This window comes from Erithacus rubecula (genome assembly GCF_903797595.1).
Source record: "Erithacus rubecula genome assembly, chromosome: 1".
Classification (NCBI taxonomy): domain Eukaryota; kingdom Metazoa; phylum Chordata; class Aves; order Passeriformes; family Muscicapidae; genus Erithacus; species Erithacus rubecula.
Window position 1 is genome coordinate 37,432,912 of NC_136658.1, and position 22,235 is coordinate 37,455,146.

A 22,235-nucleotide genomic window follows, 5' to 3' on the forward strand; every position below is an offset into this window, starting at 1 on the left:
TGTGCTTACAAATAGCAGAAGGAATGTTACAGCAGGGTCTAGACAAGTGGTGAAGGTGCAACTTTTAGTCAAGACTGAAAGCAGCCATCCCTGGATAACAGGAAGGCATGGGGCTGAGTGTTGAAGATAACAAGAGCTAAATCCACAGCAGAGCTGTGGGCTAATCTCAGTGATGCTGCTCAGCATGGCCCCGTGCCTTTGTCAAAACCTTAAAGGCTGCAAAGAGCAATGCCACTCGAGCCTAGAAGATATCAAGAGGAATCAAGGTGAATAATTGCTTGTCCTCCATTCCATCCTGTGAAATAATCATCAAAATATTAGAACATATATGTCTCATATTTTTGCACATGAGTATGAAACTCAGTGCCAATTTAGTATTTTGTATGATAAAAATAATCTAATTCTTCTGTATCATCTCTTTTTAATTTTGCACGTTATTTAAACACACACAGAGCATGAGATTGATAAACCTGAAGAGTTGTGATATAAAAGGGATTTTTTTGCTATCCTCATTGAGTTCTTTGTCATATCCCCAGAGGAATTTACTTATGCATTAACTCCACTTGCAAAATTAATTCATTCAGTCCTTTCTTCTCTGGATTGGCAAGAGTGGAGAACAATTCCATGACAGGAAGAGAACAGTGTTTAAAATGCAGATTCCCACACCAAGCAAGAAGAGTTGTTGGAAGAGTGGAGCTTTTTCTTGTAGTTCCAATTCAACACAGAATGCTCATGCCCATGCACAGTGACTAAATAAACTTTTTATAATTAGTCTAAAATTCTTGAGTAATTCATCATCAAAATATATGGCTAAGTATTAAAGGTTTAAAGCTTTGTAAACTGTATTGTTTAGGAATGAAAATGCATCAAATTTAAAAGCTGTTGAGCACTTAAAGGCCACAGGACTTTTCTTTACAGCATAACATTGCTCAATCAGCTGTTCCACAGAGAGTTTTAAGTGCTGTTTTTAAGCATCATCTGTAGATTATTGTCAAATAAAAAAATACTTTACTAGAAAATATTAGAAAGCTCACTGATCTGTCATGTAAAAGGATTGAGTTCCATCAGTTCTTCCTGTCTCAGTGTTTGGTACTAGTTTTCTTGCTAACAACAGCAAGATCAATGTTTCTCCTTTTAGTAAAATTTACTGTTTCTTACTTGGCAGTAATGCATGTTTCTGTCTATGGAAATAACTCTTTAGAATCATAAACCTACTAAACAATTATTGAACGAATCCAATAACTGATAGAGGACCCACAGGGAAAAATAAAATACCAAGGAACAATGAAACCCTGATGTTATAAAGATGATCAGAAGCAGAAACATACATACTTTTGGGTGCTCTTATCACTTCAATAGAAACTCGTGGAGTGCTATGAGTTACAGGATAAGAAAGCAGAGAAATCTCAGCTTACTGCCATGGATAATGCATTAGTAGCAAAATCTTTTGAAGAAAGTACATAGTTTTTGTTTTGTTTTATTTGCATTTCCCAAATTATCTGTGAAATTATCACTCCTACAATAACATTTTTGACAAGGAAAAATGGCCTGGTTTACTTTAATAACACAGCAGCAAAGCCACTGAATCTGCATTAATGTAACAAAAGCAAGAATTTTGTCCAAATGTATACCTAAGATTTTGCTCTTCTAAAAGTTTTGGAATCTTTTCTTACAAAAACTTGATAATGGATAGTATATTTATTTCTTTATATTTATGGAAGTAATTTAAAAATGGCAAGAATACTGTTTCAAGCATTCCTGCAGTGAAACTTTCAGTCAATCACATGCCTGATAAATAGCTTTATAAATCTCTCAACGCACTCAAAGAAATAAAAGTTCTTCAGAGACCTCTTTTTACACACATTACTGCCACATCTAGGAGGACAGCAATAGATGTTTGATGTGACTCAATAATATTTATATGACAGCTTCCAACAGGAAGTGAGAGTAAACAGTCTCTGTGAATGATGAAGGTGAAATTGTTTAAGATATTGTCAGAGCAGCAAGAGCAACATTCTTTTTCAAGAAACTGAATAAGATCAAACCTTGCAGTGTCAAAGTGGATCAGAACCTTTAGTGTATGACACATCTTGATTCAAAGGAATGATTCCAAGCTGGCAGTTTCATGAAATGAAGCAGGTATGAATAATGCAGACAGCAGATGAGTAATTAACATGCATTTTATGTTTGTTAATCCCTCCTCTGACACATTGTTAGGGGCATTCTTGAGCTTTTGCCTTTTGATTTTACAAAGTCTTGTCAGAATGCATGTTCCTTGGGAAGTTCTCTCTCATCTAGGGAATCTGATTTGGAACATCTACACAATCCACAATACAAAACTAGTGTCTCCCCCTCAGCCAGCTTTACTCTGTGTATTCTTCATAATTGGTGCTTTGGACATTCTCATATCATGCACCCTAAATCTCCCATTCAAGATTTTGCTTTCTGCAGACTGATGCTTCCTTTAAAATAATCCTCTTATTTCCTGCTGTTTCCTGCCTTAATCTACCTTCACTCCTGCCTTTTAACTTCACTACCTTATCACAGCATTATTTTTTTACGTTTTTTGCCAAGTTTCTCATCTGTTCTCCCTTCTGAACTGCTCTCTGCTCACCAGCACACCCACAAAGGCACTGGATGGCCTTTGATCTGCCTGCTTTGTAAAAGATAATTTTAACAATAAGCATATTTATATTTTAAACCCACAAACTGAGAGCTTATGAAGTAGCTATATTGATTACAATGGTATTTCTGCTAGCTTAAGATGCACTTCCTTCACAATGTTTAAAGTTCTCACTAAAAGTCCTGATGGAGTTATTAAGACAGTTTTTAAAGGATTTGACCTCATTTGACTGTTCTTAAAGAAATTGAAAGGAAATACTAATCCTGAAGAAAAATATTAAATTGTAACTCATTCTGCAGAACACATTTATTGTTATACTTCTTTTTGTAAAAATATAAGCATACTGCTAGCTCATCTGAAGTTCATCAGTATCAGTAATACAGATGCATCACAATTTTTATAAATCTCTAAGTTGCCAAGGTGCTTCTGCAGTACAGAGAAAAATTATTGACCCTCACAAGGAAACACTTTGGAAATCAGTTTCAAGTCACAACCTGTAAGTATTGCCAAACATGCATCTCTTATAATTACCAGAGTTTTAAGACTTAAAAATTATGGCTGAAGAATAGAGAACAACTGGCCAAATAAATCAGTTTCTGCCAGAACAGTAATGGAGGGTAGAAAAATACAAATCTATCTTAAGAATTGCACCAATATTCATATTATCCATCATATTCTTTAACAGGCCAGTTCTGACATATCACTTTCAGTTCTTCTGGCCAAGTCACAGGGGTAGAAAGAGTAAAGAGGTAGAAACTGGAGAGAAAACTGCGGATACTAGTAGATGCAATACAAGATCCACAAAGAGAAAACAATGAAAAGAAGCACTTCCTCAGCCATAACACTGCACTGGATTGCAAGGTGTGCTCTGTGTCCTTGCCCTGCTCTCTGTCACGGCCCATAATCATCTCACTAAGGTATTTGTTGCATTCAACACTAGAGGAGCCTCTCTGATTTGGTAGAATCCTTGTTTTTCAAGGAGAGCCCAATGTGAGTCAAGGTGGCTTCAGCTTTCTATTTCCCCTCACAAGCAATAACTCCATACACTTCATATAAAATGAGTAGGTATTTGATATCCACTGTCACTGGAGCTGCCTCTCCCTACATTAATATCAGGTTTTGTTGCCTATCTTCTTCTCTTTCAGTTCTGATTCCTGTATCATTTTCCACCCCTCACACCTTTTATCAGCATCTTTAACAACTATTAGCAACCTGGTCTAGTGAAAGGTACCTTACCTACAGCAGTGGGGTTTGAAAGAGATTATATATATTTAAATATATATATATATTTATATTTAATTATATATTTAAGGTCCTTTCCCAAGCTTTCTATGGTTCTATGATTTTCATTTATGAAATTTCCCCAGAAGTCTGTTTTGTTAATTGCAGAAACAAAGAGCTAAGTTTTAGTGAAGCACCTAACTTTTGTTCAGATGGTTCAGATCATTAATCAAGATTTTCATCAGAGACCATTGCATGCTTGTTCAGATTTCCTGCACTTTATAAACGAGTACTTTTTGATCAGGGCTTCTGAGACTGTAATTAAAATAATAATGCTTTATTGATCCCTTGATTCCTTTATTTATCTTGTTGTTTCCTGTTTTTAATTGCAACAATTGAGAAACTGTCTGAAGTGTTTCATTTGTCAGGCTAAATAACACCAGCTGTTTGGAATTAAAGCATTCAGAAGATAGGTGGACTAGACTGCACTTTGATAAAAAATGAAGCCTAGGGTTTTCCCACTAAATGTTTCCAGTAGATAAAGATTTTGTATTGAAAACTGCTATAAAAAAAAAAACAAACAAACAAACAAAAAAAAAAAAAAAAGCAACCCAACAAAACAAAATAACCCCAAACAAAACCAAAGAAAATAAATACAACCCCCCCAAAACCAAAACAACAACAAAGCCAAAAAACAACTGAAAACCCCAACCAGACCTCTAAATAATGTTAATGAATGCATAAGTGTAATATAATTTCAGAGGAATCCTGTCAGATTGAACCATAGTTGCCAGTGCATAAGATACTTAGAAATGCTAGTTGTGCTATCACCTTTCACTGTGGCCTCTTGACACTGCAGTTTCTCTTGTTACAGACTCATTTCATGCCAATGCTTCTGGCATGGCCTTCTGCATTATAGGTGGTGGTGAGTAAAGCAGCAATGGCAGCTGAGAATGAGAAGGTAAACAAAGCAGAGGTTCTAGTAAGTACAGAATTAACCTCTTTTTTTTTTTTTTCAGGCAAGACTTTTCTTGACAATGATAAATTATACACACAAAATAATGATAAATCTGTCATCTCTTTTCCTTTCATTTCCCCCTTCTTCACAATGACAGAAAACAGGGAGCTGCTTGAAACCTCAAGAGGATGCAGCTGGCAGACAGCTGAGCAAGATGTTTCTGAAGAGTTGCTTATTTTCTGAACAATAGCCTCAGGTCAACTGAAATTACTTAAATTAATCTAAAAAAGGAGACTTTTCAAAATTCTAAAATGATTATTTGAAAAATTCCAGCTGAATTGGAATAACGAGCAATTTTTGCAGTATTGTGCTCTGACAGTTCTTTTTTGAAGTGTTCCTGAATTACTTTTGTAAGGGTGGTGAGGCATTGAAGAAATCTGATCAACATTAGATTTATTTATTTATTTATTTAAATAAAGGAAGAATATGCCATTATATTTCTTTGGGTACACTATAAACAAAAACTGAATTATATTTATTCACCAGTCTCTATAATGGTTTGTGCAAACCCACAGGAGTGAGGAGACATATGAGAGAAGCAAGAGCTGGCAGCAAGTTGCTCCAGAGCAGAATCTACAGCTCACCTCATCACCAGGCAAGGAGTGAGCAAAGGAAAGGGGTGTAAGGTGCTTAGAGAGGTTTAGCTACAGATGTTCTGTTCCCTGTGCTTTCAAAACCATTTCATGTGACTTCATACAAATGGTTATGATGATAGTTCTCCAAAGTTACTTAAGTGATTGAGTAAAGAAATTGTGTCCGAAATAGTTTTCAGTTATTGTATAAACAAACTGGTACCTGAGTTTGGGTTCTGGCTTGCTGCATTTTCTGCTAAATAAAGTCACACAGATTCAAATATTTTGTTGGCCTGGCAGTGACAGCTTTAGTCATGGAAGAGTAACATGAACTCTATTTCATGCTGAGTACTTTCAGCAAGTTATATGCCCCTCTTGTGCAATACCTTCCTTTTTCCTTAAAGTTATTCCCTCTTTCTACACTAAATTCCAGGTAGATGCCAGATGGCTTTACAGAAATAACCAAAATATTATTTTAACTCTCTGGAGAGTATATCACTAACAGGCCTACACCTAAAAACTATTTTAGACACACTGAGCCCTCCTACAAAAATTGATCCCTGGTCATGGAATTCCTAAAGGTTGACTAGGCTAAAGAGAAGTGCCAAAGACAATATGACTCTGATTCAATAACCAGCACTTTCACTTAGATGGAAGAATCTGGGATTAATTGGTTACTAAGGGCTATGTCTGAGTATGGGAAACAGTTCCTGCAGTGAATACATCAACACTTCTTAGTGAGAAGAATAGAAATGAAGGTCATTCTCTTTGGTGGGACATAAGAAACACTTGTTAGCCTTCTAACTTAATTCCTGTTTAACATGATATTTTTCAAATCTCTGTCTGAAATGCCTGACTCTCCCTGCTCCCCCCATGAGGAGTATATGTCACCTGTGGGTTCATCCAGGCAGGCAGGCACCAAGAAACAGATCTGTGCTGGTGGTGATGAAAATGTTCCCTCTGTTTGTTCAACATGCCCCAGAAAATCACAGCTCTTTTATGTATCCACCTCCTTTAATTGTGATTTCCTTAAAATGACTAATAGCTACCTAATTCCTGTTGAAATAGATGCTCAAAAAGGGTTCCTCTCAAAACAGCTTGCATTCTGAATCTATTATCTATTAAAACAAATGTAAAAAGATTGAGGTTTGAAAGTCAGTTGGGGCAGGGAGGAGAAAGCAATATGCAAATAGCATGTGACAAAAGCAGGGGTATTTTTCATATGTAATTTTCTGAAATAGTTGAAATATAAGAAAACATTTCAATTAAACTATGACAGATCTCTTCAACATGCTTGTATGGTGTTAGTCACAGCATGGATCAGCACTAAAAACATGAAAATTGTGTGCCTTCATTTCAGCCTTTATTGCTTTTGTGAAAGGTAGACTCTCACTAGACTCAACCCATTAAAGAAAATTATGCATGGATTTTCTTCATCCTTTTCAATCAACTAAGTGTGTTCACATCAATGTTAAAAGAGAAAATTAGTTTTATAGTACAAGGATAATGATATGATAATTGTTTCTTATGAGTATATAACCTTGAAAGATATAATAAAAGGTGAATGTCTTTGTTCTTAAAACCAATTTTGTGTCAAGTTTTTCTTGGCAAACATTACTGTTATCCAATGTAACACAATACTTATTTTGTTTAAACATGTTTTCACATACCATACTTCCCATGAAGATTTTTGTTTATTGCAAGCTTTAAATTTACAATTCCCTCTGAATATTCAACAAGTTTTTTTGTGAAATTATATAAGCAAACTTTATACAAAACACTTTCATGCTTTCTCTTAGTTTATCTTTCATGTCCTTTATTTTTTTTATCCTCACACTTTTAAAAAGACACTGAATGAAAATTGTTTAATAGTAAAGATGAACATTTGAACAAATTCTTTATATATATATATTTTTTTTTTTTTTCCTGACAGATTGGATTTATGTATTTTGATCAAATGTTTATTAAGCTACACATCTACACAATTATTCTGAATCTTAGAAGATACATCTTGGATTTCCAGAAATAGGTAAATTAAACATCTAGCTCTTTATCAAAATACATCAAGAGAAGAGTGCCATTTTTAGAAAGTGGGGTGAAAAAAAGCCTGAGAAATAGCACATGTAATTCACATGTTTTTTTTTAAATAATAAAAAAAAAGTTTGTATTTTTCACAATGTACAAATTTAATATATTCACAGTGTTTGGTAGAATTACTATTCCTGCCTGTAAACAGGGGTGTAGTTCATAGAGGTAAGGCTTTTTTCATACAGGTAGAGTTCTATTTGAGTCAGTCAGAATGAACCAACGTGAATGTACTATAATTTGCATCTGTTTACTTTAGAAATTAATAATCATAAAGATAAAAGCCAAAATTGTAGTTCAGAAATTGCAATTGTCTGGTCTTCAAATCTTCACAGAGTCCTAGTTAATTAAATAACTGTGTCCTCTTATCTTTAGTAGGCTAGTAATTTAGTACAATAATTTAGCAGAAAGTTAAATGAGAGTATAAATATTTGGTGGAATCTAAATATCTATTTAACCTAAAATTGGCTGTTACAGGTAATCATATTAGGTGTTTTTCATAGTTGTATTCCTGCTGTGCTTAGGTGTAAAAAGACTAGGGAACTTCTCTGTGAAATGGAGCTTATGAATTTTAACAATGTAGTATGTTGCAAAGAGACATGCTACATTATTGGCATGAGAAAGATTAGGATTATTCATACAGCCTTCTTTTTCAAAAACATGAGCCACAGCTGAATGAACTGCAGCTTACTGTCAACCTATGCTGTAATCATTGAAGGTATTGAAATGAGCTGAGTCCACAGTCAGTTTCTTTTAAAGCAAAAATAAACTGATCCATTCTGCCAAAAATAAGGATATTAATTACTTTGACATCTCACAATGAGGCAGGTAATGAAAGGAATGGAGGAATAAAAGAGGAGAAAAAAAATGACACAGGAACAAAGCATAGAACTGTCACTGAATTTTGATTTAGGACCCAGGAAGCTCTGAGCTTTGCAATTGTTGTATCTGCAGAACATAATCCGGTTCCCAGAACCATGCCCACTCTTTCCTGGGCACTTTACATGTATGCACATGCACAGCTTTGCTCCCAAGCAAAGGTGATCCACAATCCACACTCTGACATAAATTATCCTCTGCCGTTAAAACTTGATTTTCATAGTGTAGGAAGGTCATGCATTTTAACTTTTCAAAAGTTAATGTCGTTCTGCCATTTTTCTAGCACAACCTGTTGTCTAAGCTCATCCTGAGGTATAAGATGTTCCTAAGGAAACATTCCATAATTTTCTTTGCATGGTGCTACAAGAAATTTCTGTTCATTTGAAAATAACCAGTAACTATTTATTTATTCAAATCACAATGTAACACCTAAATTTAAATTTTGTTTTCTATTTCACGTGCAACTAATCTTATAAATATAATCTTATAAATTTTGCCATCTAAACTCTCATATTGTGCCAAAACAAAAAACAAAGGTCGTTAAAAAATATGTCACAAAAATGGAGCTCAGAAGAGAAAATCTACAATAATGTCTTAGAGTCTTAAAGTGAGATCTCACAAATAACCTGTACTTTTTGGGGTTATATATTATCATAACTTGCAATAGCTTCCTGCTGGACTACAGAATGAAAAGAAGCCAAATGGTTCTGGATGTTTTTACGTGACGCTAAGAAAACATTCGTGTTAGGTTTGGAAAAATTGATAAAATTAAAAAAAAAGGATTATCTAACTAAAAAAAAAAACCCTCTTTGTTAAGATTGTAGAGAACAAACTTGCTCTTCAAGGTGTAGGTCCGAATATGGGGATGAAAGAGAAGAAAATTAAGTGTTAAAATATATTTTCTCATAAAAAAATGATTTACATTTAAAAAATATATGAGCCCAGAAAGACATTTAGCCCTGAAAATAGAATTCTTTCTTCTTTCTGTTGAGAAATACTTTTATTCATGAAGTATACTGACATAAATTGAATACAAAATAACTCTACCAAATACAGATTTTTATCAAATATAAACACAGTCCATCTAGCAAAATACAAAATATTGTTACTAGTGGTTTTTTTTTCACTTCTTTTTTTCTCAGTTATTCTTGAAAAGATTATTTATATTGCTGTGATTTAGTTAGCAGTGCCTCAACAGAAAAGTATGTGTCAGTACAACTTAGAAGTAAAAGTCAATGAGATACTAAATATCTAGATACTCTGGATCAGTACTTGAAGAGAAGCCAGGATGCAGAGAACACTGGGAACAAATTTTGAATAATCTTATATTTCAACAGGACAACATATGTTTTCACATGGATTTCAGGGAAAAAAAAAAGACCTTTGTAATTATTATTGCATGGCAAGGTGCCTTCTTGTAATCACACTTTATCTGGCAAATGTGTGATGCAGGATTCTCCTCAATTATTCACAAACTCAGAGAAGGTAAGACTACAAGTAATTATTGCTTTACAGGATTTGTGTGCCCTACATGAATGAATGGCCTGGAATGGCCTGAATCCAGTGAATTTGTCCTGCTTTTTGGCTTAGAGATGGTAGCTGACACATCACTAGAAGTGATAGGTAAGACATAGATAAGCAGGAACACAGCTAAGCTAATCTAAACAATTGTGCTAGCAGGTAGGGCAATACCAGTGAAAACCCATGTTCTTTTACACATATTTAACAAAATAGCTTCAACTTCAAGCCAAAATTGTTTTTCACATGCATTTCCTTTCCTCATTGAGTATTGCCTCATTATCAACCGTGATCACATTTTAAAATAACCTTTTATTATTAAATATCTTATTAACATGGGAAATGATCATTGCACATGAAGATCACAGCTGGAAATGTTCTAGCCTCAAAAGGAAGAAGTGTGCAGCTGCAAGTGTTAAATGTAGATGTGTGGCCAGATGATTTATTGGTTTAATCAGTCTCAAATCAAGAGGTATCAAGTGATTTATGTCAAATAAGTTAATATATAACAGCACGTTTTTATTAACTGGCTAGTATCTCTAGTACTATTGTAACAACATGGTGGTATCTATGTCTCCAAATTGAAGAATATCCAGAATAAAAAAAAAAAAAAAAAAAGGTTCTTTCTCAAACACAAAATAAAATGAGAAGCTTATAACACAGGCAGTAAGAACAGCTGATGTATATAGTCCCTGTTACCAACCACTGACATGGAATATGGAATATTCTATGAAGATGGAATATGGAATATACATAAGTATATGGAATAACTTATTACAAAAACTTGGAAGTTTTTAAGAGTAAAAAGAAAAATTGCAACATTTCAAATATCCTGTCCTTGATATGATTCTGTAGTCCAGACCTTGTGAATAGTTTACAATGGGACAGTTGAACAGCAGAGTGCTGAACTTTGCATTTGAGTATCAACAAATCCAGAAGGTGATTTGATGTGAACAATATGATATGTAGCAGCAAAAATATCCCAACCAAAACCAAACCTAACCCAACTCAACCAAACCCAGCCCAACTCAACCCAACCTAGCCCAACCCAACACAATCCAACTCAACCAACGCAAACCAAAGCAAAGGAAAGCAAACCAAACCCCCAGAAAACAAAAAATTCCCTGCAGTAGACTTCTCAGATTAAAACTTCCATGTCAAAAAAATAGAAGTTATTTCAGAAATCAGTGAAGACTCATGAGAAAGGAAGATGTCTCTGCAGAATAATTAGCTACTTTAAAGGAGTAATTATTTTTAAAGTCTTTCTTTACATTTCATTGGAGTTTTAAACAGCTTGTTTTTCTTTTGTCCTGTTTGACATGGATTATTTTCTTTTGTGTTATGCTTCTTCATTTAATAGAAAAGTATTTTTTACTGGTAAGTGTTCAACTGAGAAAAAAATACCCTCAAATGTCTGTTTTTTCAGATTCTTTTTTCATTTGTAGCAAAGCAGACAACATATTCAATATTTCTTCAAAGAAACATATGGCTGTTTAGTGCACTGCAGGAATCTTGATGAGAATTGAAACACATTTATGGAGAAAATATGAAAATTATATTAATAATGACAACTAACAGTGTCATCTGCAAGTATTGATATTACTTACATAACATTTCCATTTTGCTCTGGAGCAGTGCAAAAACTAATTTAAACAATCAGAAGGTTTCATGTATGCCAGAGATGCTGACCATCTTCCTTTCTGGTAGGTGAGGAACATCAAACTTGACCTGTATCCTAAACAGGGAGCAGGTCCATGAATTTAAAGCCATGAAAAAGAATACTGTGTACTGTATACTTTTATTTTTCTTTAAGCATTTAATTAATCATTACAGCACATAAAGGACACAAAAAATATGAGTTACTTTTCTCATTAAAATGTGTGCAAAAGATTAAAAAACCCACCTTGCTAAGCTTACAGTGATTTTGATGAGTACATAAAACTTGAATATTATTTTAGGAAAAATGTATCTTTGAAAGTTATCTATTTCTTGTCAAATTTGCTGTAAAGCAATTTTTAATATCTGCCCTTTCCCCCAAACAAAATTTTGAACAAAAATAAGTATTGCTATTAAAATACAGAGCACTGGTCTGTAAGTTTGGTGTCCCTTTCTTGTAAAGTCTGAAATCTGATGTAGCAAAGTGATCAAATATGCTCTATGCATTCCTGAGAATATTAGCACAGATTTTTTCAGCAGCTTGTTATGTGTGCTAATATCACAACAATCAAAAAGGGTTAATGAGGAATTCTTTGGACATGGTGTCTAAGGCCTAATCTTTTATCTCTAATAAGGAGAAAAGGCTAAAGGAAGCCAAATTTCCACATCCTTTACAGGCTTAGAGGCACTGGATTAGGTTGAAAGCTCCAATTATTAAGTTCCTGCTACACATTTGTGTTCTTCTTGGTTGGAATTTTTAATCATCACTGGGGAGTAATTGATTTTTAAATGTAGATACTTCACTGTCCAGCTTTCAATATAAAAATTAAAATGTTGCTGTAATAAATTATAGTACAATAACTGTTTGAAAAGTAATCATTACTGTAGTTAATATTATATTGTTAAATTATAGTTCTTACTTTACCTAAAAATGTGACTTTAAAAAATCAAATAATTAGTAATCAATTTATTTTATTTAGAAAGTTAAAGGTTAATTTTCTTAAATATACTGAAAGTAATAAAATTCTGTAGATGTATTTATCATACAGAATACTCTAAGAAAATCTATTTATTCTGCTGATGGTACCTTGATGCACCTCTTTATCCTTTGGTTTAATTAGTGATGCAAAGGAAATAAATCCATGCTATTAAAAACTTGTATGCATCTTGATCATTTGCAGCACTATAAATCATTAACAGTAATGCAATGTAATTTAATAAAACCTTAGACCAGACTTTCAAAGGAATTTAGGTGCTTGAGGCAGGTAGGATTCTACTAACAAATCTTCAGGAATTTAAGCATCAATTCCACAGAAGAGTCAGTGACATTTAGGATTCTGCATGGTTTTGAAATACTGGTAGGCATTATTTTACATGTTTTGGTACCTAAATGATTTTAAAATATCTGATGGCTTAGCAATCCCTCTTTAAGTAGAGTAACTTGATTTTGTGGTCATGGACCCACAAAAAAAAATATTATAAAATAATGAAAAGGCATATATAGTGTTGCAGCAGTATCATGGAAAATACCAACGAGTGACTTTTTGCTCACAGCCAACAATGAGCTGACTTGCTACAGAACATATGCATCACCCTACACTCTATAGACACATGCAGAGATGTTGACAACTGCTCAGGGTAGTAATTTGTGTTAATGATTTTTATTGTAATATTGAGTAAAGGAGGCATTGATTATGGAGTATGTTAACAAATACAACAGTCAGCTTCACATATATAAAAAAGAGATTCAGGCATTAAATGTAACTTAAATGAGTGATAAACCTGTCTTCAGGTTTATTTGGCTTCAAGAAATCAAAAATAATTATTTTTAATCTATTGAGACAGAAAAACAGAAAACCAAAGCATATGTCCTCTCCCAAGTGTCCAATTTCTTCCTCTTAAATTTACTCTACCCATTTATCCTTTTTTGCTTCTGCCTTGTCTTTTCATAAATTTTGTCTGCACAGCATTCAAATGAAACTCCATGTGGTCAGGTCAATGGGATTTTAAAGGAAGCCTCAGTCTCCTGCTCCTTGCCCATAAGAAAAACTGAAAAGCCTTAAACTGCTACTGTTTCACCATATTACAGATATCTTTTAAAACATGATGCAATTGCTCTTCTCTCATGAAGAGATGGATAATATGTGGAGAGTCAGATTGGAAAACAGACAATCTGGTGAAGAAAAATCCACTAGACATCTTAAAATTACTCTTTTGCCATAAGCTCAAAGTAATTTTTCTGCAGCAAAATACTCCTGGAGCTGCAGTGAAAATATTCTGTATTCTAGAGGCATTTTGAAGCGGTGATGGTGGTGGTATGGTATGGAAATCAAAGCATAAACTGCCAGGAAAAATAAACATTTGGTTTATTTCCAAGATAATCTTTGTACTAGGATGCACTAAAAAAAAACCCAACCCATTAAAAAGTAGCTCCATTTCCATATACAATACTATTATAATATAGAATATTTGCTTTTGTAAGCATACAATGATGCTTTGGATGACAGGTAATTCACAGGTTCAATATCCTTCACTAATTGAACCTGGATGAAATAGAGAGGACACTAATCAGAACTGATTTCAAGCTCTGTTCACTTGAGGGAGTGAAAATGGTCTTTTCTCCCAAGAGGAAATGTTGATACTGCTTTAAAAAGACAAGCCCTGTGATATCCTGTGTCTCTCAGGAGAAACAGAAGTCTAATAAACTGCAAAGTATTTCCCTGCTGAGGTAGAACACCAGGAATAAGGAGCAAATTTTAATGAAACTGCTTGACTGCAGATGTGCAGGATAATGGCTCTCTTCCCATAGCACTCTGCTGCATTCTCCCAGCCTTATTTCTGTTCCCACTACAGGAAAAGCTGGTTGCCCATTTTTACTCAGTTTGATAAAGGCTGAATTAGGTGCTTTGGGTACGAAAAGCAAGTCTACAATTTTATTTCAGAGATAATTTTTGAGATCAGATCTTTATTGTCAGATTGTCCATTTTTTAGAAAGCTGTGTCAGAGTCTCTAGGAGAACTTTATCAATACATAAGTATATAAATCATAGATATTATTTCTAGAATGACTGGAAAGACATATTTACCCAACAAAATAATGCATTTGAAAGAACAGAGAGTGATAGTCCAAAAAGAGACATAAGTGAAGACAGTAGCAGATTTTTGGAGGCAGATGTAATGCAGTGACAGTAAAGGTGAAGAACAAACCAGGAACTAGTCAAGCTGAAAAGGCAGCTTTGGGAGTTCCATTCAGAAGGCAGAAATGAAGTTCACCTGCAAAAAGAGTGAAAACCCTTACAGAAAAAAGCAAGAAAAGAAATTTGGAGTAACGATTGTAAAATGTGCTACTTTTTCACAAATGATGATTAGGATAGTGATGGAATGTGAAGCCCTGAAAAATGTGTAGGAAGCAAAACCAAAAATAATGAACTAACAGGAATGAAATAAATATCTTTCTTTTCTAGCTAAAACAAAGTCATCTCTTTCAGATAATTAGGAACAAGTCAACACAAAGAGGCAGACAATAAAACAAAATTGCAATGGATACTTTAGAAATTGAAATAGAACTGGTATTCCATTCAAGATTAAGATAGGTAGATTTATTGTTCATTAAAAATGTTTCAATTGTGACTAAGATACATAAACTGCCATCACAGTCAATGGACATCAAGGGCAGATGCACAGGTAATAATTTATTTTGTTTTCCTAAAGTATCCAGAACATCTACATGGGGCTAGTATGTAAATGCAGAATAGGATGCTGGATCTTTTGAAGACTTGTTCATTCTAGAATGTTAAATAGAAAACAGCTACAGAGATCTTCCTTCATGGCACACTGTGATAGAGTTTTGGAGAAATACCTCAACTAATGGTCACATTTTCCATTTTATTCTTCTATGTAGCAACAAGAAAATTCTTTTAAATGCAAAAAAAAAAAAAAAAAAGTATGAAATTCTTTTCTTTAGTGGCCAAAAAAAAAAAAGGTGAATTATTACCTTGTAAAACAAAGTTCCAAGAAAATTGAAAAACATTAAAATAAAATTAATTTCTAATTACCCCTACCTGCACTAATTTAATTGACCTAATCAAAACACCCTGGTCTGTTCTGTCCATATGTCTTACATCCCAGTCATTGTTTATTTGTAAAGAGTGGGTTTGCTATACCCCAAATGTTTAACAGAACCACTCAGTCCAATACCCATTTTTTTTCAGAAATCTAACAGTTTAAAAAGAGGTCTTGCATTTCACTCTTCTCTCAACATTATTACCAATAGTGACTGATTTTCTTTTTACTTATTGTTATTAATAGATATTGTTAAGATCAGTAACTACTAGTTATAATTTCATGGTTCTTGGATACTTTAGACTAAACAAGGAGCTTACTGTCCTAGGCTAAGGTAATTTTGCACATCATTTACCAAAGTGCCCAAATCTCAAGACTGACATTTTACAAAAATAAATTTGAAGAAATGTCTTGGCTGAAAATGAACCTTAGAAAAGATGCCAACTTTCTCAGAAAGACAGCACGCCTAAAACTTTCAAGATCCATTTCAATGAAGTTTCTTTAATTATTTGTGGTTTCTTTCATCACTGTTTTAATCTCAAATCTTCTAATAGTCTGGATATAAAAAAACCCTTTTTTGTGTACTGCAAGGAAGAATCTATTGTCTTGGAATGATTTTAAGATAATTTCCATTGCAATTACTTCGTAGATAAACTTTTTAAAAAAGTATTAATGAGAAATGATTGCAAAATGCTATATTACAATCAAAGTAATATACTCAAAGGTAAATAAGAAATCTGTCCTGAGGCAGACACAAAAGGTATATAATCTGCTTTTTTTTTTTTTTTTAGCTGACCAAAATACCTGCTTTGCAAAACATGAAATGAAAGTTCTCCTTTGGTTGCATAATTTTTAATTTTATTCATTAAGGAGAGAGTTTTGTTCTCAAAACTGAATTCATAGCATGAAAAAATTTCTCTAATTGTTCTCTAGTCTCTCAATTGAATGGTAAGTTATCAGAAGGCCTTGAAATGATTTTAAAATAAAGTGACCTTTTGAGAAAGAAAAAATCTTTTTTTCAGAGAACTTATTTATCAAAAGATTTTTTTTTTTCTGTTTGGAAACAGATAGTGTAGTTTTTCCATTTTGACAGAATCTGAGGAGATTTGCAGTTTGAAATTTGCATAAATCTAGGATGTCTCTGCAGAATATAAATCAAAATAATTTGTGATCTGTTAATGCCCTTTCAATTCACATGTGTGGTTTAAAAGGTTCTGATCTACATGCTAGGTATTTGCAGGGAAGCTGTAGTATTTATGCAATCCTTATCAACAAAAGCATTTAAAATATACAAAATATGCAAATATATATGCATATATATATATACACAAAACCACACTAAAATCTTTCCATAGACATTTAGAAATGTACTTCTTAGAGAAACATAGAGATGAAGTTGCATAAATGTTGAATAAATTAATGGTTGTGCTTCTACAGTGATGAGTGATGACTCATAATTGCTTTAGTTTCCCTTTCTAAAACTTATTTAGATTATAAAAGGCTAGAAATCTGTCTGGTGAAACAGAGTAATAAAATGAGGGTCCTGCTTAGGCAAGCTCTTGCAAGTAATTCCTTTTCTCAATCAATGGGGAGAATATCAGTACCTGAGCTATGTCTTGGGCATCATCTTTGACCCCTTCTTGTCCTTATAGCCTGACTATGAGTGTGTGTAAAATAATAACTGCATAAAGAAATTAAAATTTCCAGTTTGTTGTAATCTTTCTGTTTTCTGCACCACACTCTGGTTCTATCAGCTAAAGCTTTTCTTCTATTCATTAAGTCTGTTTCACAGATAATCTTCTGTGATAATTTGTCTGTATCATCCTCTACTTGTTCTCATGTCTTTACTGCTTATGCAAGTTCCTTGTTGCATTGGTTGAGCACCACCAGCTGCATGTGGTTTGTAGGTTCTCAGGACAGAGATTGACAGCATTCCATTTCTGTGAAGTTATTAACATGAGATGCTCTTATAAAATATAAATTATCATTATTTTTGACATAATTTTAAGAGTGACTTTTAAAATCAAACCTCACAGAAGCTGTGCACTTATCACATTCAGGGAAGATTTAATGACCTCAAAAGGATCTGGAGTGAGTCATCTATCCTCAGGATTGTTGGTTATCTGATGAAACTATCTCACTGACAAAACTGCTTCTCATCCTGCTGTGTTGCATTCTTGTGTGCTTTTTCCCCCTGATGTGAATAGCATATCTAACTAAACACCCCCCCCTGCTTTTCACTTTCCAGGTTTATCTCAGGTTTTATATATCTGATCTCATTAACACAGAAGGAAATGTAAATAATTTCAAAGCAGCATAAGTGAGAGTTCATTTTATTTAGATTAATTTCATGCTACTTTGAAGCTGGCATTCAGTATATTATATGATATTTTGGACTTTCTGTTGGGCTCATTGCTATTACACTAATGATCCGTTCCTAAGCCATCTTAAATTTAAAAAAAAAATTTTGTTCCAAGCAGAGTAAATGAGAAATATTTACACATCAGTCTTAGAGACTATCACTAGAGGTTAGGTTCAAACTTCATACTCAGCCTGGAGAATGATGTGATGAATATTTCAGAAGCAGTTCAGAAGTCACTGTAAGACAGAAAGAAAATACCTTCTGCACCTTTCTGTTGATTTTTAGGTTGTTTGTTGTCAGAATAAATTAATTAATGGCTTATTATAGCTTTAATTTTCTTAGGGTAAGACTTACCAGAAAAACACTAAATGTGTTTTCTTCGCTCACAAATGAAAAGTTCTTCATTTTATGAATAGATTTGATGACACATATAGATCCCAATGAAAGTTTGTAAGGTGGAGTGAGTGTATTTCTTTCTGCTCCAAGAAGTAGAGGAGTATTTCATCTCAGGTCTCTGCCACTTATTTTAACTCTGACATGCAATCAATCTATTTTTTCCAGTTCTGAGTTTCACTTGCAAATAAGTGTGTAATTTGTCATCATGAAGAGATCTGACCTTCATAAAGTGTAAACATTTATGTGGTTCTTACTTATATCAGTCAAATTTCTACATTGGAATTCCTACACACCAAATTCCTACATGCCAAAGGCCAGACACAAGAAAAACGCAAAAGGCAGCATCAATGATAGTGTGAGCTGATCATTTCAAGATAATCTGTGCTGGAAATCACAGAGAATATTATAATTTACCTTCTAAAGTGACACTTCAGAATGCTTACATTAATCTATAATGAAGAAACAATTGAGCTTAAGCAGAAGTGTTTGCAGTTTTTTTCTTTGTGGTCATCTTCCATCATTTTTCTACCATCTGATTTCACACGTGTCACTTTATCTCAATAGAATGAAATGCAGGAAGGAATATGCCTAAACTCAGTTAAAGTCTGCAAGATCTAGAGAGAGATTTCATATTTCTTCTTAAAACATCCATACAGGACCAGAAATAACAGTTTGGGAAATTAAACCAAACCTCTCTTTATCACTCATCTTCTTCACTGGAACAAGGGGAGAAAGGTGAAAAAACCTCATGGGGCAAGAACAGGACAGGTATTTACTCATCACTTACTACCATGGGTAAAATAGGCTTGACTTTGGGGAAATGTATTCACTCTATTGCAAATGAATAACAGACTAGGATGGTTATACATAAGAACAAAAGCAAAACCATCTTTTCATCCATCTTATTTTCTCAAGTTAAGCGTCACTTATTATCCATTTTCCCTGTCCCTCATGAAAGGATGTAGTCCTTCATGAGCAGACTGCTGCAGTGTAAGCCCCTCACAGGACACTGCTCTTGCAAGAAAATCTACTTTTGCATGAGTTCCTCTCCACAGGTTGCAAGGTCCTGCTCAGAGCTGGCTTCTTTTTGAGCTCTTCATGAGTCACAGCTTCCTTAGTGGGATCTCCATCTGCTCTGATGTGGGGCTGTCAGTGGCCTGCATGGTAAATGTCTGAGACACTGTGGTTTGCTATGTGCTCATGGAAATGAGGAACTTTACTCTGGAACCTGGTGCATCTCCTCCCTCCTTTTTTGCAGGGTTTTCTCTCTCCCACAGGTGTTGCTGAGTGTTTTTTACCTTTTATTAAATAGGTTATCACAGAGGTGCCACCAAAGTCCCTGATGGGCTCAGCTTTGGGCAGTGGCAGGTCTGACAAGGAGCCTGCTGATGTTGGCTCTGTCAGACATGGGGGTAGCTCCTGTGTCCTCCCAGAGGCCAACCCTACAGCAGCCCTGGCTACCTAGAGCTTGCTTCATAAAACTGACATGCAGTCACACTTCCCTCCTTAGTTTACTATTCTAACAATTTAAACAGAGAAGGGTTTTCACATATGGAATATTTTATTACTAGCAAAAAATAAACAGATGAAATCAATAATTCTTGTCAACCACAGAACCAAACCTGTTTGGAAGAGTAAAGGCCAAGTTTCTGCCTGAATTAGATTCTGTCCCATGAAATCTATTCCTGGATTTCTATTCTTAGCTTTCTATTTCTGTGTGAACTTGAACAATTCACTTTTCTTCTCTCTGCTTAGTACTTGACAGAAGTTCTTTTGAGGTTAAAATCATTATTTAGTACATGCTATGTGGAAGGTCACCACACAAGAATTGCAATAATTATTTTTCACCATGAATTTAAACATGTTTGCATTTTGAAATGAAATGTAATTAATTAATATTAAATTATACAATGCATAGAGATATTTATGTTATACATGGTTAAGAGAAAATTATCTTAGCATGCTTTGCTGGTGGAGTAAAATTAGATGAAGCATTTCAATTAAATATATAGATACACACACATTTACCTGCACCTTTTTCACTGTTAAAGGAGAAACTGCTGCCTGAGCATCTTCACACTATTCAAGGAGTCACACACACACCACCTGAAACTTTAACTGCTAAGAGCAGAGTCCCTTCACAGCAGGAGGCTGCAGGGAGCCAACTCCTTGCTCACGTGCATACTCACTCATGGACATGCTTCCTCCTTCTTTGGGTTTGACCTTAGGTTTTCCATAGCAGAACCTCAGGTAATGCATTTATAAATACAAATAATTTAATAGAGTGCTACAGCAGCAAATCATATCAAGCTGGGTGCCTCCAGAGAGGGACACAGAACAAAGAAATCCCCAGACAATTGTAGCCTTATGAATTCTGCACCCACGCCTCGTGAAGGCTTCCCATGTTTTGTGTGCTTTTCTTGTTCTAACGTGATTTTGGGATCTTTTAACAACTTGTTGGATTTGTTTCAATCTGTCTGTGCAGGCAGGTTGTCCAGTGTTCTCATCTCATGGAGTTACAGATTCTGCTGGCTGTTTTCACCACTGCTGCACCTGCTCTCTGGTAGAACATGGGAAACTAGAAGTGCCATGAGTCTGGGCTAAACACTGCTTATCAACAAACACAAACCATCAGTGTGCTTCAATGTTTTTCTCATACTAAAGACAAAGTAAATCACTGTACTAGCTACTAGGAAACATACTATGAATTTGTATTCCTATAACCTATTCGAGCCAAAAGCATATCTAGGTGTAAGTTCACACCTTGCAACCTAATGCTTCACCAAACCAAGTTACTCATGCTAAGGCAGACAGAATACTAAACACAGTGTATTTTAATTGTGTAATTCATTCTATATAACATTTATTTAAGCTAAACAACTAATATCTCTCAAAGTTCACTTGCTGATCATTGTACATTGCTCTCACTCACTTCTCAGTAAGTACATTGCATAAAATGGACAAATATCAACTGGCTTCAATAGAAAAGGCTTTTTGCTGTTTTTCTAGCTCATGTTTGTGGTATGCAGACCTACAGCATGTCATGGAATCTGCAGAGTTAGGAGGCTGGAACTTTCTGCCTACCTTCAGGTACAACAGGAACAATGCAATGTATCTTCTTTGGTTATACTTTATAGTGTTACACCATTTGCCTTTTCTCAAAACCAAACCAACAACAAATCAAAACAAACAATCCAGAACAACAGAGAAACAAAACAAAGCAAAACACATGGACCATAATATTGTCTACTTTGAATAACAAATTTTCTGAACAGACTGTCATTGTGCTGGTAAGAATTGCAAGAAAGCAGTTTTTTTTCATAAACACACTCAAGCAATGCTTATGAAGCACTTTGCATTTCAAAAGAGGAGTCAAGACTGAAGAGCCATAAGATAGCTCCCATTTTCTGGAGTAACTTTGCAAATACTATGTTTGAAAAAGAATACTACAGATTTACTGCTTTTCATGGATCTGAGAGGTTTTTGTTTATATGTCATAAATCCACTTTTACTCAGGCTTTACTTCTTAGAGTTATCCTTCCTATTTTCCTGACTTTCCAATTTTTTGCTTACAAACCTTATCATTCTTCTATTGATAACAGAGCTGTTGCCAACTTATTCACTGTCTTCAAAGGCCTTCTAGTCTGAAGGTCACTGACCTCAGCAAGTACATCCAAGGCTGAAACAGTTGCTCAGTTTTCTCATGCCTTTGAGAGTATAAAGATCTCCTATAAAATGCTGGATTTTGTTAGCAGAATGAAGAGAGACACACCAAAGCCACATTCCCCTGTGGCATTATACAGCTGATCATCTGTTTGCTGCTCTGCTCCAAATTTAGATTTAG